Source organism: Mastigoproctus giganteus, chromosome 2 (assembly GCF_048544385.1).
Source record: "Mastigoproctus giganteus isolate SK-2022 chromosome 2, ASM4854438v1, whole genome shotgun sequence".
NCBI classification, from domain to species: domain Eukaryota; kingdom Metazoa; phylum Arthropoda; class Arachnida; order Uropygi; family Thelyphonidae; genus Mastigoproctus; species Mastigoproctus giganteus.
Genome location: NC_143576.1, coordinates 195,441,764 through 195,451,837, shown reverse-complemented (window position 1 = coordinate 195,451,837; position 10,074 = coordinate 195,441,764). Strand labels below are relative to the sequence as shown.

At 38.9% G+C, this 10,074-nt stretch overlaps 1 long non-coding RNA gene across 1 annotated transcript; it reads left to right on the top strand.

Moving 5' to 3' along the window:
- The first annotated feature begins 1,760 nt into the window (after window positions 1-1,760).
- On the top strand, window positions 1,761-6,112 carry LOC150089883 (uncharacterized). The gene is made up of 2 exons (XR_016546689.1): window positions 1,761-1,833; window positions 5,786-6,112. It is a non-coding gene; the product is annotated as an uncharacterized LOC150089883 (long non-coding RNA).
- The last annotated feature ends 3,962 nt before the right edge of the window (window positions 6,113-10,074 follow it).

Here is a 10,074-nt window from a genome sequence, read left to right as displayed (position 1 = left end):
CTTGATTAGATCGGGGTTCGAGTCCATCACCACCAAATACGGAGGATGCGGAAAGGTCAGGGAATGATCACCGCATATCCCTGGAGCAATATGGTCTTAGTTGCTAATGCTCCTAAAAGCCAAATAACAAACAAACAATCGACGACTGGAGGAATTTCTGTGGTCCTCTTCAATCAAGGCTCTAGGTAGCCGATCTCGGGCGGAGAGAGTAGGGTTTCCCATTTAGTTATTCCAGGTTTTTCAGCCTGCACTACAAGAAAATCAGACTGTGAACCCACTTCTACAGACAGATATGGGTTACACCCGGGGATTGTTAAAATAATAATAATTATTACTATTATTAGCCTGTATCATGCAAATGTTGCTCCACTGGCACCAAAGAGACAATTTGCATTAAGAAAACATTCCCCCACTATTAAACCGCCACTACCAGCCTACATTGCCCTGACACGATGGGTCCATAAACTCATGCAGTTTTCTCCGTATTTCATGTAGTCTAGTATAGGTATTTCCTAGCCTACTGTAACTACGCCTTGTTGTTTGCAGACACGAGTGAAACCCGGTTTCGTCATCGGCTGGCTGCAATACCCAATCCGTGACAACGTACGAAGAGTTGTTTGTTCTGAAATATCTTTTCGGTTAATGCAGTTGTATTTGGTTGTCACTCGGCTGACTGTAGCCTTCTATTATCGTGTACAAGTGTTGTCAGTCTCTTGACCATCAACTCGTTGATGTTCAAGAGACTGACAACCATCAACTCGTTGATGTTCAAGACACTGACAACACTTGACCATCAACGAGTTGTTTTCGACAGTAGAATCACCATTGGCTGTTATTTGGTTATTGGATTAATCTCGATGCACCCAAGACACGGTCGTGTGCGAGAATCCCAACAGGGTTCAAGTTTCCGAGTTTACATCGGTGCATCTGGCGCCGACTACCACGAGCTTCTTAAGTCTTTCTTGTCACCAATTATCGCACTGAATTGCAGTGCGATAATTGGTACTTGCTTTATATCGACTGCGACCAATATGTGATTTAATGAAAAGTTTAAAGGTATCTAATAAATTGGCAACTGACTGTATATCGTTTGCTCACATAGCTAGCTATAAAGTAGACTGCGGTCTAATGGCTATTCAGACCGATAAGATTTTATAAAAAAGTACTCTCGAGGAGTTTCATAATGCGTATTTTACCCCTGGATTTTGGCCTGTCTAAATAATCGCTGCTGTTCCAATGGAAAGATTTCATTATTCATTTGTATACTAATTGGGTTACTTCAAGCGAATACCAGTAGGGCTTGCCAACCTTATTACCATTTAAAATTTACATTAGAAAGATACGTCCTTCGTGTAATTACCATAATGATTACGCCTGGTTTAATATAAACAAGCAGACACTGAGCGACCACAGAGACTGGTGGTTTCCTTACGTCATTAAGGGCGTAATAATTTCCGAAAACAAAAAATAATAAAACTTGTCAGATGTGAATGCCGAGCGTAATTAGGACTGACACCTTCATAATTGGAATGTTTTTGCATACTGATGAATAACAAATAACAGAGCACTATTTAAGAACGTAAACAGTGGATAGGGACCGGTTTGTGATTAGGAAAAAAGTTTTTTTTTTCCTTTTTAATCTATGGAAATATTCGAGACATCCCCGCGACGCCATTGGATAGTTCACCGTTGACCTTGTATGACCCAGTAACCTGTAAACGTCATAGACGTTGTTATGAAACAACTCAGCCAAGGTTTCTAAGAAGGACAGCAGTGGCCCGGCTCAGTAGAACACCTGAATTCGTTAACTTATAGCGTCTTTCCGCCATGAAGGTAAGCTTTTGTATTGTCCTTGTTAAAGACGTAATTACACTACTTCATTCTGATTTAGAATTCTCTAAAATATCTCGTGATTTCTTGCTATAAACTGCGCATTTTAGTTTCAATATAATAACTTTTAAGTCTTCGTTCTAACTGTATATAGCAATTGTTAACCTACACCTTTGCTGTGTCCTTTTATCAAAGGAAAATAATAGTTCTTGTCACAAATTATGCGTAATTGAAGTTTGATTTCTCACATCTGTGCGTTACTTAAGCACAAAGGCAACTTAAGGCTATGAGGCGTCAATTGTCAATACACTGTACCTGTATTTCCGTGTGTTCTTCGATCGGTTTGCTGTTTGGTGGATGAAAAACCACGGTTTCTGAACGTTTCCGAAAAGTTAACGGTCTGTTGAGTTTTGTGGGGGAACGCGATCGGTATCCGAAACGAAACACTTCACCTGTGTGAAGTTCAGAATCTGCTACAAATAGAGTCTAACAATCATACGTTTCGTGGCTCTTTTTTTCCTTCTGCTTCTCGGTGGTTGTTATCTTGGTTTCACCCTGTCATAAATGTAACAAAAGACCGACTTTGTTACTAATGTAGTGCGAACCCCTGGCGTTCGTCACCGTGATGAGATTTTGTGTTGTAATTCTGTACTTCGTAATAAAGATTTATTTATACTAAAGCTTAATTCTGCTCTCATATTTCTTTACTTTTTTAAGAGGTCAAGTGACAGTTAACAAATGTTCAGAATACTTCATTCGTAATGAAATATGAAGCCAAGAATCCGAAAAATTCTGTACCGAATCTGGAGGAACCTTTTCGTGGTGAGTCATTGTACTGACGATTTTATTTTGGTACTTTGTAAGAGGACTGGTACTGTAACATCCTCAATACGCTGCTTTTCCAACATTGGTGGAATTTCACCGCTATGGATTTACGTTTTTCTACTAGAAAATTCTCCCTTTTACAAACCAAGTGCATGCGATAGTTTGATTCTGTCTGCTCAGCACCCTTGTTTGTTTGTTTGTGCAAAACCAATTTTAGGGGAGGAGGGAGAACAGTGAAACCCTTGTACAAGACCGACTAACTTGGCCACGGAGGGAAAAAAGACCACAAGGGTTCATCCATCATTGATGGGATTCGTACCAGGCCACTGCAATATCCGCACAGAACCAGTTATAAGGGCTGGGACATGTAGGACATATATTGTAACGTATGTTGGGCGACTCCTGAACGTTAGTGCAATTCCACGTAATATTCTGTGATGCTACAGAACTTTGTAAAAGGCCAGGAATGAGTGTAGCGCTTGTACAATGTGTGCATTATTGTGTTTTTCAGTTGTATCTGGCAACTTTGCGACTAGGAAGCAGCAATCACAGAGGTGACCGCTGCTTTTCAGTACCCGTCCATGCTACAAGGAAGCGGTACACAACTGTGTGACCCGACTTCAGAGACGAAGGTGGGAAATCTATGGCCTGTTATATGGCGTGAAAATATTTGGTTAATTTTGATTATATCGAGGACAAATAATAAATCTGGAATATAAGTTTTGCGACGGTTCCCTTCTAGCTATCATTTCATCTGCTTCGCCATTATACTGTAAGTTCTTTCCAACTTCGTACTCTTTCTTTGGTGAGATCAACAGTGTTATCAATTGCTATGTTTTGAAACTGTAGCGGGACATCATTTCTGATGTGATAAGTGAAGCCTTTAAAGATGTGAAGATCCGAAGGAAGTGTTCCTATAACCACGTGAAGAGCTGAGATGGAAACAGTTCTGTATGTCCTAAGCATAGCTAACAAGAAATTCCTTTGAAATGAAGCTAGCCACGCATGAACTGCAAATAAGAGAAACCTTTGAAACAATATGAAGCACTGTAAGTTAGAATCGGCATAAACACTGATTTGTAAAGTATTCTTAAAGTGTTGTTCTTTAATACCCAATCATTCCTGTTTTTTTTTGTCAGTACAATTTTCAAGCCTTGAAAAGATGATATTTTCTTGTTTCTTCAAATCGCGTCTAGAGTTGCCAAAAGCTAAAAGTATAAGATCGTAGACTTAAGCTACCATTCGAATATTCTGAAGATCATGATGCCCAGACAGTGAGTCATCCATTACGAAATTCCACACCAGCGGAATTCCTTTCCGCCGGAACGGAATTTTGTCATGATTGTCTCGTGATTGTCCTCAGGGGTCAATTTTGGAATAGGTCCCAAAATTGACCCCTGAGGACAGTCACGAGAAAAAGGTCTAAGAGCAGATTGGTATCTTGTCTGTACAAGAACTGATCGATTTGAGAAATATCTGTTAATCAGTCGGTAAAGTAGTTGGAAATATTCAGCAGTTCGAGGAAGATTGAAAATATTGGGACACCACAAGGAGTCAAATGCTCCATCAAAATCAATGAACAGGGCAAGTGGGAATTTAAAGCTTGAGTTTTTGGATATTAATGATTTCATACAGGGAATCCTCACAACCTCTTTCTGGTCGGAATCTGTATTGTAACCTGACTTAACTGTGCTCAATAGTTAAAAGATTAATAAGTATGCAATCAGTTTCTCAAGAATTTTACTGAACTGGATAACAGTGATATAGATATCAATCTATACGATATTGGATCACTTATTGGTTTCCCTAGTTTTAAAATAATTCTCAGCATCGCTGTCTTGCGGATCTCAGAAAAGATACCACAATTTAGACATTTGCTGAATAAGTATTAAAGGTAATTTGGACGAAATGGATTATTTGGACGAAATAATCTAGTCTTAGTTGGTCCGCTGTAATTTACTATTTTTTATAACTCTCTGTATAGAAATAACAGTAAATAACAAAGATTTCACCTTCCTACCTATAAACACTTTCCAGGTGGAAGATATGAATGGAGTTAATGGAAACTGTTCTTTACAATAAAGCGATATTTAAAGGAACAATGATAAGAATTTTGATCGCCAGTGTACCTACATTTTTTTATTTCATGGCTAGATAATAAATATTCATTTTTCCTTTCGTGACTTCACTTAATGAAAACCCTTTTCCCACTTGTGATTAAGTAATTATTCATGAAAAAAGTTATCGATGGTATTTTAATTAAGATGAGACCTTCAGGCTGTTAAAAAAAGTTATTAAAGTCAGCCGGAAAACATCTGAGTCGTTAACGATAAAAGCAGTCTGTGAAAATATGGAATTCTTGATGCATTAAAAAATTTCGTTGGAGTATTTAAAATGTAAGAGAATTCACGAAGCACAGGCCACAAAGTCTATGAGGTTTTCAAGGCACGATATATCCTAGAAAATATTGTAACGGAAAATGTGTTGATAGATGGATATTACGTGGTTGTAAATAATGACAAATTATTTCAGATTATTTTAAACCATTTCAATTTATTTATAAATAATTTGAAATGGTTTGAAATTCCACGTTCAATCCTGTCATGGCTGCTTGGCTATCTTTCTTTTTCTTATTCCAAAATAATAATTTCTTTTGTTTAATGAATCTCATTAAACAAGAGAATTCGATCATTGAACGCTGAAGACTCTTTATCGTCCTTTGGTGAACGAAATATTTCTTCCAGTTGTGGCCATTAATAATGACAAAATCCCTGACAAGCTGCTTGGTGACATCATTTAAAAATGTAGGTTGTCGTCCTTCGTGTAAATGCACTAAAGTAGGTCGCAGAGGTCGGTTGAGCATCACACTTCCGGAATGCATCTGCTAACCATGCAAGCTGGAAGTCTGAAATATCATAGGAATGTGGATTTTCATTGGAAATCTTCCTTTTTGTTTTTAAGAATATCTGGTGATCGTAGCATTAATTAATCTCTTGACCTTCAAAGAACTTGTCGAATGTTTACTAACATAATCGCTAACATAAAACGTTTACAATGATACAAGACAAACACTTTGCTCCTCCATTCAAAGAAACAGATTGAGTAATAATACCATTTTATTTATTTCCAGACCTTGTCTATTCTTCTTGTTGCCATCCTATTGATCACATCCGTGATCGCGATGCCAATTGAACTGGAGGCGGAAGCACGTAGTGATCTTAATGAAGACCTTTCCGATGAGGAAACGCTGAAGGAAAAACTGCAACGCCATCTATTTGAGGGAAAGCAGCCACGATTTCCCAACCTTCCTTTACTGTACAGTGGATAAAAGTGATGAAGCTAACAGACCATGTAGTACTGTGCTGGCTACAGAGTACAATATAATCGACAGTTTTCACGATCACTGGCTGGCTTCCACTGTATTCATTACATTATATGTGTACGTTCGATTAATTTAATGACAATAAAATTTATTACTTTTGCTCGTGTTTTGTTTTTCTACTAAAATGACATCAGTGAAAAGAAGGAAGAACTTTATTGTATACACAGACATATCGCTGTATATAGCACAAACATTAACGAATTTACAGAGGAAAAAATATATAAAATATATGTACAACAGGGACCAAAATTATTGTATACAGAGAAGTCCTTTTATAGTGCAGGACAATCATCTCAGCAGGCAAAAATGTTGAAACACTACAGTGGTGGATCCATGGCGGTAATGAAGTCCTCCGGAGCAGGTTCTAATACTCTATGACGTCGTCTGAGAAGGAGGTCGATGGAGTCGAACTTGTAGAAGTCGTTGTCGTTGTTGTTGTTGTTATTTGGTTTTAGTAGCATTAGCAACCAAGGCCATATTGCTCCGTAGATATGCGGTGGTCATTCCCTGACCTTTCCGCATCCTCCGTATTTGGTGGTCACGGGTTCGAACTCCAGTCTAATCAAGAAGCGCGTGCTACGCACTGCTGCTCCTGCCCACCTGGCTACGGAGGCAAAGTCGCTGTCTGCAGTATACACAGGCACTTCAAAGGAAGTGCCTGTGTATACTGCAATATTTGCATGAGTAGGAACAGATCAGATGCTTTAACCGGTTTGGTGTAGCTTGAAGGACTGGGTTAACAATAAAGAATAACTCGCAATATACACTGCCCTACCATTAATATCCGGACACCTGCATATTTAGAAACAACTTTTATTTATTGGAAAACCAAACGTGTGCTGAAACCTTTAGCTTTTGTGACAGCCTCTAGTCTCCGTGGAACACTCTCTACCAGTTATTTTTGTGAATGTCTTCCGATTTTTTCTGCTATTCAGCCTTCAAGCGGCGCCCAGTTCAGCTATTTTTTTGATGATCTCTTCTCACTCGCACCCGACGATCTCATTCATCCCACTTCTCCATAGGATTGAGGTCAGAGCTCGGGGCTGGCTAGTCCAACTTTTCGACGTCCATGTTCTCAAACCGGTCCGCTACAACTCGAGCAGCATGACATGGAGCGTTGCCCTGCTAATAAAAGTATGAGCTTTCCTGACGTGCTGCCACAACGTAGGTAAGGAATATTGTCCAGGATGTACAGACTGACCGCAGCATTCATGGTTTGTCTAAAACAACCATTGGACTCAGGCAAAACCATGAAAAACAGTCCCAGAATATCATGCTGCCTTTGACAAACTTCATTCTTAGTACGATGCCATTCAGCAAGTATCTTTATCCGAGAATCTACCACACTCAGTCACAAATCACACTGGTAGACCATGTACTTTGACTGGTGATTCCAGATCGCAACTTTCCGTTGGTCTACAGTACAAGAATGGCTGGTCTTACACTAAAAAGACGGTGTCTCGTATGGTTTGGGGTAATTAGTGGCTTGTAGACAGCTACAAGACGGTGGTAACCTATATCATGCAGCGTCTTTGGCACAGTATTGATGATGATATGTGTCGAAATCGCTCATTGAGGGATCTGTATGTGCTGCGACAACATCAACTTGCGTTCTGGGTGGATGATTCTTTGAAAAGCTCTTTGGTCACGTTCCGTCAGCTCGGAGCTTTTCCGGATCATTTTATGAAGGCTTCAGTACCAGTCCGCTCTCATTTTCAGATCACATCATCAATCATTGACCTAGGTATCTTCACTGGCACTAAAATGTCACATAAAGAATGATTGCTTATATGGCTCTCTATTATCAGTGCGGGAAGTCTGTTAACTACGTCGATTGCGGCATTTTGCATTCATAATCGTACTCTTTGTCTCTTCGAAGGCCTACGAGTGACCTGAGTTTGAATCCTGTCGATGATGCGAGGAATTTTTGTGTATCTTTTTTCAAAACGTATTTGGGTAAGTTAATCTCAAACGAGGGTAACATGGTTTTTCTCCCGGAAACTCGGGTTTGTTGTCCAGCAAACAGAAAATCGACCACAGAACCCACGCAATTTGCAGACAGTATACATGGAACAATATGGCCTACATTGCTGATGCGTCTAAAACCCTACTACAACAAGATCCACGAGCATATTTATAGTTGTATCTGATATGTGTTGCTTGGGTAGGATGTGATCAACTATCAAAGGTGGGTATCCGGATATTAATGGTAGGGCAGTATATTACAACCTCAGCTGTTGCTATCTCAATTAAAACTCTGATAACAGCGTTAGCAATCACCAACAAAGCCTTCATTTAGAAAAATATTAATCCAGTCACTGATTTGAGTTACTTTTTTTTTCAGCTTTTATTACTTTTTGTTCCAAATATATACAATGGAACTGTATATATTGTTCCACTTGGAAATTCAGGCAATCAGGCCATTGTTGCAAATGTGCTAACTGGATTGAATTCTCCTGATGGGGTTCCCAACAAACGATTGTCTTGAAACTGCGTGAACTATCTTGTACTTCCACTCCATAAAGGCAAAAATTTTATGAAAATACGCTGTTCCTGTTCGGACTGTGGTGGACTTTGTTACCCTATAATTTATGCTCGCCTACAGGTTGCACAAATGATTATTTTTCCCAAATCACATCACAAGACTAATCCAAAGACCATACCGTACATTCATGAAAGGTTGGGGGTGGGGACATCATACCGTGGTCTACCCTAATATTAGATATATGGCTTGGAATGATACATTGTTTGCGAATTCTCTTTGACACGCTACATATCTCACGGGAATCTGTCAATTTTCTTTGAAATATGCTTCAATTTATATTCCTTTCTTCAAGAGGAATATTTTTGCACTTATAAGAAGCACTGCTTCTTCTTTTATCTTCACACAGAGTCGATTCCAGGGCTCACCTTATCTACTCGGTTTATTACAACGTTTTGAGCACTTCAGAAATTCTTCACTCCTATTTAATGCTTTTTCCCCATCGTATTTCTCTGTTAAATCGAATACTTCCCCCTCTATCAAAATGACTCTGTTATTATAATTTTATGGTAAAAAGGGAGTAAAAATAAATACAAGTTCTTCCGTGGAATAATGATTTCTCACGCGAAGAGTTCGTAATTCTAATGACGAAATGGTTCGCCAGAATTTCCATCACTTCTAAGTTTCTCACTTGGAAGATTTATTTATTTATTATTATTATTTTTTCTCTCCATTTATTCTTCTGTCCGTTGATGTTTGCAGATTTGTTTACGCAAACGTGGGACTGCACAACCAACCAAACAGCTACTTTCTTTATGTATATTCCATGTGGGTAATTTAAAGCAAGCATCCTTTTCGGAAATATTGAAATTCAAAAGAAAAGATTCTTTTGAATAAAACATCTTTACTTTGGCGAACAAATGCTACAGAACATCCTAAGATTGTTTCCCGCATTTTTTCAGGAGTGATCTCGCCTCTCGACAGTCTGCAATATTCTATTATGTTCACGCATGGGCAGGACGATGTGCCCGGAGACCTATACGCATTTTAAAGTATTCTTCTAAATCTGTAGAATCCGTTACCGCCTTCAGTTCAGATCGAGGAAACCGTAGAGAAATTTAAGAATCTTCTATGTCTTCTTCAGTGGAACCAAATGGTTTTTTTCTCAAATACCAAACGGGATAGGTTCAAGAAAGTTATTCTGGAAGCTGTTGAGCTTTGTCCACTAAGATAAAGCTATTGTTCAAAGTACTGTATAGACTTAAATGGATGACAAAAGAACTGATGGTCCACCATTGGCTTAACTGTAGTCGCGTGACATAAATTTCAACTGAGTGTTCAAGGAAATACGTAAATGAATTCAAGGAAATACGTTTTTGCATTAATCAACAAGAAAAATGCTGATGGCTACCAAATTTTCGAAATATATCCTGTTGGACCCTGGGATGGTTCAAAGTTCATGTTCTTAAAACGGCAAGTTCACGCCGTTTTCAGAACGTGTAATGCTGAGGGCCAATCGGAGGCCAACAAGTATTTGTCACTAAATACGTGTTTC